Raw genomic sequence first — 8,497 nt, 5'->3', positions numbered from 1 at the left:
AAAAAACCAGGACACTCACCGTCAGCCGGGCTGCCACCACAACAGTTAGATCGGTGTTTGTAGTTTAGAAAATGTACTTTAACTAATTTCCTTGATGTACTGTTCTAAAGTATTATATTAATGAATTATTAATTAATATTTTCAAGAATGCAGGAAGAAAGGTCTCTAAAGACCCAGGGTCCCCAGCAAATACTTTGTCCATAGAGTGGGCTGACCAGGGACAAATTCCAAAGTCTGTCCCTGTCCATCTTCTAACTCAAGGTTAAGATGAGCTTTATTTTGTTATATTACAGACAGACTGACTGGCTCTCTTTAAGGAAGTGTTGCATGTGACTTGGATGACACACAACTAACTTAGATAAGAATAGTGTCTTGTTTGAGCCAAAATCTAAAAGAATCTTCACACATGTATAGAGGGGTGAATAAATCTTATGTGGACACATAGTGAATCTAGGAAGGATAAATACAGGATGCATCTGAACTGCAGATGGCTTAGTCTCCCCATTCAATAAATCTTATTCTCAAGACATCCTGAGTTTCCTGAAACCTTAATCTGTAAGAGTTGACGAATTCTCAAGAATTTTCGCCACAATCTTTTCCTAAACCTACGTAAGTAGTTTGGTGCCTAAACCTAGACTTGACACATGAATGTCCGGCATGCTATTTATGCGCAATCCCGTCATATCATGTAAAACAGTTCATGGATGTTTCCAGTTTAGTCCATATTGACTTCTGCTGTGCTGACATAGTATTGTGAAATGTGTGTTACCAAACCAAAAGATGTATTTACCCAATAACCCAGGAGACCAGGTCAGTATGTGTGTGTGAGTGAGTCTACATTAAAGGCTGTTAAAGGAAACACACACACCTGCATGTACACACTTGAATCATAGTTTCCACTTTAATCAAGTTTTTTTTGCTTTAGTAACTGATGTGGCTTATCTTGTCTTTACAAGTATCATTACTGACAGTGGGGTGGATCTATTAATAACAATGTCAGGACCGACACCCACTTCAGGTTTTATCATGTTACCCTACTTGCCCTTGTGCTAAAAACTGTGTCTGCACAGAAAAGTATTTTTGATACTTCTAGAATTCTACACCCTTTCTTTAAAAATGCCTTTAACTTTCAGAGAATTTAAAAGATGAAATGAAAGTGATTTCACCTTCATGCAGTTCGTCATTAAACATAAAAGGGAATAGGATGTTACTGTTACTAAAACAATGACTCCTTATGGTGGTCAAATATTTGCTTACCATATTTGTCCAAACCGTAGACTGTGTGTGTGTGTGTGTGTGTAGGTTTGTTTGGGAGTGTGGAGCCACAGAAACTCGGAAATGGCACTTCTCTATTATTATTTAGCATTTCAGAAGAAGAGGATCCATGTAAACCATTTACAGAAAGTACTGTACACACACACACACACACACACACACACACACACACACACACACATACACACACAAATTAGAAACTTTGATTCAACAGTGAAATGTTACAACTCTGTAAAGAAGGCTCTTTTTGGAGCTGCAATTGTGTTTTGGTACCAATTTGGCAGTTGAGCCAGTAGTATCTGAAAGTTCTTTACAAGCTGTGACAGAAAAGTCACGCATTATAAATCAATGATGCAGTGTTTGCATGAAATTAGACTTTGGACGGAGTCGACTGTATTGCTTATCACAAAGATATGATGATGGGGAAGGACTACAAGAACAAATGACAGCCCGCAGGCACGTGTAGCACAATTACTCTGGAGTTACAGTGTACCAGTACAGTACATATCAGTCGGAATGTAGCTACGTTATGTAATAAGGCGGTAACAATTCGGGATCTTACAAAGAGTGTTTGTAGTGCAGCTGTTATTTAACTGCAGGATACTTTTCTATTACTATTAGAGGGTAAGGTAGACGTTTCATAGACATCAAAGTTACCTTATTACCAACAAACTACATTTTTCCTTTATAATTTTTGATTATTTAACCCTTCTATTCTCTGTGGGGCCTGTCATAGGGCTACCCCATGCCTTCATTTAAGCCAGCGGTAGCATTGGTCTTAGCATGCCAAGCTAACCTTAGCTGAACATTAGCATAGGACTTTTATCATTACCTTTAGCATATGGGCTAGCATCAATGAACACATGGCTTGTCATTTCATTTCATTTCATTTTAGTTCATTTAGGTACTAGTCGGAAGAGTTGAAATCATGGTCATATAAATACAACACATACACAGTTCATTTCAAGTCATTTATTTTAGCTTATTGGATTTACCCAAGGTCATCCAAATGTTTATATGTGTCATTCACCTGTTCTCATCCTCAAGCAGGGATCTGGGCCGAAGTGACAAACAGGAAGTCATTTATAGGGGGGAAGACCTGGAATGGTCCAAGTGTGAGCCAGTACAGAGGGATGTACTGTAGTACCTTAAGTTGGTGTTTTGAGAAGCTTTGTTTAGCATATAACTTTTAATTTCTGGTTTTATAGTTGATATATTGTGTATTGATGTAGCCAGAAATATTCTGGACTGTTGAGGTAACGTAATGGTGTTTAATTGATTTCCAATTAACTTTGGTTTGTCTCGTAGGAGGGGTATAAAGGAAGGAGGCAGAGGCTCCTCTTGGGAGAACAGCTTTGGCCTGGAAGGGCACATGTCTTTGAGCCCAATAGTCAGGGCCTGATATAGTTTTTTTTTGTGTTGTTTAATATCACTTTGTAATGATAATTTGAATAGTTTATACTTAGTTTTGTCGTTGTTTGTTTTTTTTTTGTTAATTTTTGATATATTTTGCAATAATTCACACTTGCACAACTGCACTTTCCACGTATCTGGTGAAGAAATAAATTGAAGCACCAGGTGGAGAACTCCTGAGTCCATGTCTCCTCCTTCCACCTTGGGGCTAAACATTACAGGGCCATCCCATCACTTCCACGACTCGGTGATCTGGTTTATGCTGAAGACAGTTCTAAATGACTGTATGTTTTTGGTCATTGTCATGCTGCAGAATAATTTTAGGGCCAATCCCATGCCTCCCTGATGGTACTGCATAATGGATATGTATCTGCTTGTCCTTCTCAGCATTGAGGAGACCAGTAATTTGGACCAAATCCCCAACTTTGTCTGCATAAATGCAGCCCCAAACTTGCAAGGAACCTCCAACCGTACTTCAGTGTTGCCTGCAGACATTCATTTTTGTACTGCTCTCTAGCCCTTTGTGAACAACCTGCCTTCTGCTGCAGCCAAATATTTAAAATTATCAGTCCAGAGCACATGTTGCCATTTTTCTGCACCCTAGTTCCTGTGTGCATAGTTGTGTCTCTTGGCCTTGTTTCCATTTCATAGCTTTTTGGTTGCAAATTGTCTTCCATGAAGGCCATTTCTGACAAGACTTCTAAAGACAGTAGATGGGTGTACCAGGGTCCTACCGTTTTCTGCAGTCATGAGCTGATGGCACTGCTAGACATCTTCCGATTACGACATGAAGTAAGGATGATGTGTCTTTTATCTGCTGCAGTAAGTTTTTTTTAAGCTGACCGCTGCGTCTACACTCCTTAATGTTGCCCGTATCTTTGTGCTTCTTTAAAAAGCTTGGACAGCACATCTGGAACTACCTGGTGTCCTTTTCCTGTGCTCGGTCTTACCAAGGTGTATGACTTTTGACAGTCTCCAGCAACCTCACCTTGTTAGCTGAGTTCGGCTGTTCCTCACCCAGTTGTATTCCTCCAACACAGCTGCTTCTGTTTCAGTTAATGATTGTGTTTTAACCTTTCTTTTCAGCACTGTAACCAGGCTGACAGAGAGTCAAAGCTCTATTGAGCCATGTATTCCCATAGCTCTCAGTAGTTACAACTTCATGAGCTTCTTTAATGATAAAATTCTAACTATTAGAAACAATATTCACCATGACCTGCCCTCAACTGGCACAGACTTATCTCCAAACTCAGGAACCTTAGAAACAACTGTAAAGCCAGATATATGTTTAGACTGCTTTGCTTCCCCCAGTCTTTAACAATTAACTTCAATAATTTCTTCATCAAAACCATCAACCTGCCTCTTAGATCCCATCCCGACTAGGCTGCTTAAAGATGTTTTACCCTTAGTCAGCACTTCTATACTAGATATGATCAATCTATCTCTATCAACAGGTTATGTACCACAGTACTTTAAAGTAGCTGTAATTAAACCTCTTCTGAAAAAGCCCAAACTTGATCCAGATGTTTTAGCCAACTATAGTCCTATATCTAACCTTCCATTTCTCTCTAAGGTCCTAGAGAAAGCAGTTGCTAAACAGCTGTGTGACTTTCTATAGAGCAATAGTTTATTTGAGGATTTTCAGTCAGGATTTAGAGCTCATCATAGCACAGAGACAGCACTGGTGAAAATTACTAATGGCCTCCTCATTGCATCAGACAAAGGACTTGTCTCTGTATTGGTTTTATTAGATCTTGCTGCATTTGATACCATTGACTGGAACATTTCATTGGCATTAAAGGAACCGCTCTAAGCTGGTTTAAGTCCTATTTATCAGATCGATTTCAGTTTGTACATGTAAACGATAAGTCCTCCATGCACGCCAAAGTTAGTCATGGAGTTCCTCAAGGATCTGTCCTCGGACCAATCCTGTTCACATTATATATGCTTCCTTTAGGCAATATTATCAGGAAATATTCCATAAACTTTCATTGTTATGCAGATGATACTCAGTTATATCTATCGATCAAGCCAGATGAAACAAATCAGTTAGCTAAACTTCAAATGTGCCTTCAGGATGTTAAAACCTGGATGATCTATAAATTTCTAATGTTTTTGCTAAGTTATTGTTCTGGGGCCTAAGCACCTCCGTGACGCATTATCTAAAGAGATAGTTATCGCCCTGGCCTCCAACACCACTGTGAGGAATCTTGGAGTTATCTTTGATCAGGACATGTCGTTTAAGTCTCACATTAAGCAAATTTCAAAAACTAGTCCATGCATTTGTTACTTCTAGGCTGGATTACTGCAATTCCTTATTATCAGGCTGCTCGAAAAAGTCCATTAAGATTCTTCAGCTGATCCAGAATGCTGCAGCACGTGTTCTGACAGGAACCAGGAAAAGAGATCACATTTCTCCTGTTTTAGCTTCTCTGCATTGGCTTCCAGTAAAATCCAGAATAGAATTTAAAATCATTCTTCTCACATACAAAGCTCTTAATGGTCAGGCACCATCTTATCTTAAAGAGCTCATAGTACCTTACTATCCCACCAGAGCACTGCGCTCCCAGAATGCAGGGTTACTTGTGGTTCCTAGAGTCTCCAAAAGTAGAATGGGAGCCAGAGCGTCCAGCTATCAAGCTCCTCTCCTGTGGAACCAGGTTCCAGTTTGGGTTCAGGAGGCTTAAGACTTTCCTCTTTGATAAAGCTTATAGTTAGGGCTGGCTCAGGTGAGTCCTGAACCATCCCTTAGTTATGCTGCTATAGGCCTAGACTGCCGGGGGATTTCCCATGATGCACTGAGCTCCTCTCTCCTCTACTTTCTCTCCCTCTCTACGCAACCTCATCCCATTAATGCATGTTACTAACTTGACTTCTCCCCTTTCCCGTAGTCTTGTGCTTTCTCGTCCCTCTCATCTCTACTCCTATCACTTCCTGCAGGTGTTTCTGGCTCTGGAGCTGTGGAGTCTGGATCTTTGGTTGCAAGTCACCTGCTGCTCCCGTGTTCCTGCTCGACACCCTCTGCTAGAACAACTATTGTTACTAGTCCTATTGTTATTATTGTTATTATAATCATTAGCATTACCATTATTATTATCAACACTACTATAAATATCTGTACCATTTTTCATTTAGTCTATAGCAACATTACCTTTACTGTCTGTACCTCTGTGTGTATATTGTGTAGGCTGCCTCCCTCCCCTCTCTCTCCTTCCAACCCTCTCTCTCTTTCTCTCTGTTCCTCTCTCTCTCTCTCTCTCTCTCTCTCTCTCTCTCTCTCCTTCACCCCCAACCGGTCGAGGCAGATGGCTGCCCACCCTGAGCCATGTTACTGCTCGAGGTTTCTGCCTCTTAAAAGGACGTTTTTCCTTGCCTCTGTTGCCTAGTGCTTGCTCTTGGTGGGAATTGTTGGGCTTCTGTAAATAACACCACAGAGTACGGTCTAGACCTGCTCTTTTATGAAAAGCGCTGTGAGATAACTGTTGTTGTGATTTGGCGCTGTATAAATAAAATTTAATTGAATTGAATTGAACCTACATATTTAATTGCTGATCATTAGCACCTGTTTGGTATAATTGTTTAATCATAGATATGCCTACAAAATACATGAGTTTGTGCACGTGTACCTAGAAGAATTGATGCTGTTTTAAAGGCAAATGGTGGTCACCAATATGGGAGGCCAAATATGTTTTTTATTTAGATCTAACTCACATTGTTTTTTGCAAATTGATAAATATAACCGATCAAAAACGATCTATTTTGGAAAGCTTTCTTACTTGACAACATTTTCCACAACTGCTGGAAATGCAACTTGTTCATTTGTTTTATGGTCGTACTGTACCCTGTAATAGTAATAAGATAGGTAATCAGTAAGAAAAAGACAAATCACAACGTGTCATGGTAATGCTTCAGTTTTTCATATTTATGTGCAGAAATGACAGTGGAATCGACCTTTTCATCTAAAGCGTGGCAAGAAAGTGAATAAGCGTATGTCCAAAACTGTCCCTTTAATCCTCACACTGTATGTCTGATTACAACGAAAATGACCCTGTAACATCTGCTCACAGGAAATCTGAGCTCAAGCTTTTTCTCTAATTCTCATTAAAGAGGAAATGTGTGAATGAACAAAGGGCTTTTGGGGGGTATTTTAAAATATGATGACTGACACGAAACCAGTCATGGAAACAAGAGCAAGTTATGGATCACTAGATGACTTTTCATGTGTTTTCATGTGGAAAAAGGAACTCCAGGTGCATTTTTTTTAGCTAACAAATGTGCATGTTTCAATTTGATTTTGATGAATTTGGCAAGCATCTTTTACTAAGTATGAGGAGTATGCTTAGAAAGATTGTCTATAAAGGTATGACAACTGCATGGAATAGTGTAGTTTAAAGAGTATTTGATTCACAGAACAGAATAAATCATCTTTTATTAGGCACAAACTTTATTTCATTCTCATTCATCTACCTTTTTCCTCAATTCTTTCTTTTCCTGATGAAATGACAAAAAGTAACTACGTTTTATAAAACATGTCATATTAATAATATCACTATCAGTGGAACATACCAGTTGTTTGTTGACCTGCTAGCTTATAGCATTTATAGTTTATTTTTGTAAATGACCAGTTAACTAAGCTGTTCCACAACCTGATTATAATCAGTGTCAGGTCCTCTATCTGGGTTCCATGTGTAATCACGTGGTAGTGATGTTGTCCAATGTATACAAAAGCTCTACCTTTGTGAAACTGGGCTATTTTTACACACATCAGCAAAGTCCTACACACAGTTTAATTAATCTGTACAGTAGTTGTAGTATGAGTTTGTCAACTGTACCGCACAGTAAAAGACATAACACAATAACCTGTTTGCTTCACACTGGAATAAGACATTTTCATTGAATTACAGGCACTCTGAGAAATCTAGGGAACCCCAAATGTAAATAGAAGAAGACAAACGGGTTGAGGAAAAAACAAATTACAGCCCAATACAACAAAACAAGTTCTGGATTATTTTGAACATCACAGACTAAGGATATTTGAGTATTTATTTATTATGACTTATTAGTCACAACAGTGGCGTCTGGCTGGAGGAAAATAAATTATCATATATATATATATATATCAAATAAGTATCAGTATGTCAGTAGGCCTATATAACATGTGTGGTGACACAGTCTGTTTTCTAATTGTTGGCCCATTGGTGACCCCAACCTCAAGCATGAACTCCTTATGAATCTCAGGTCATTGAAGAAAGTGTCAGTTCACAGGTCATAATGCATAAAATATGTAGCTCTGTCTCCCTCTAGTTGTAAGAATGTCGACACTGGTCTCAAAAATATGTCTTGTGACTAACAAAAAACCTTGACAACTGGATGGTTTTATGCATAATTATGTGAATAAATAAATTAACTTCATCATGTGAGTTATTTCTAAAATGATTAGCATATTCTGTGTTCTCTCTTGTTCAAAATGCTTTTTTAGAGCCATATTTTTTTCTGCTACACTTCAAACATCCAGTTTTGGAACTGCTAGATTTGCATGTGGCGCAGAAAACTGTGAGAGATGCAACAAGCCATAGGTGTTTTAAGGTTGGATTAAATAAAGGTTGTAGAGTGGAGTGTGAAACCAAGCAAATAGGAAAAGACAGAAGTTGGTGCATGGCAAAAGGTAGAAAAGTACCAAAAAACGACCCTATAGTATATGGGTCTCTGTAAATAATATGACAAAGAGCAGGCCTACCTGCTCTATATGACAAATGCAATGTAATAACTTCTGTTATTAATTGGTGCTATATAAATAAAATTGAAATGA

The sequence above is a fragment of the Micropterus salmoides genome, unplaced genomic scaffold (genome assembly GCF_014851395.1).
Source record: "Micropterus salmoides isolate LMB-PRFRI ecotype aquatic unplaced genomic scaffold, ASM1485139v1 Ms_hic_scaffold_10, whole genome shotgun sequence".
Lineage (NCBI taxonomy): Eukaryota > Metazoa > Chordata > Actinopteri > Centrarchiformes > Centrarchidae > Micropterus > Micropterus salmoides.
Note: the sequence above shows the minus strand (reverse complement) of the source record.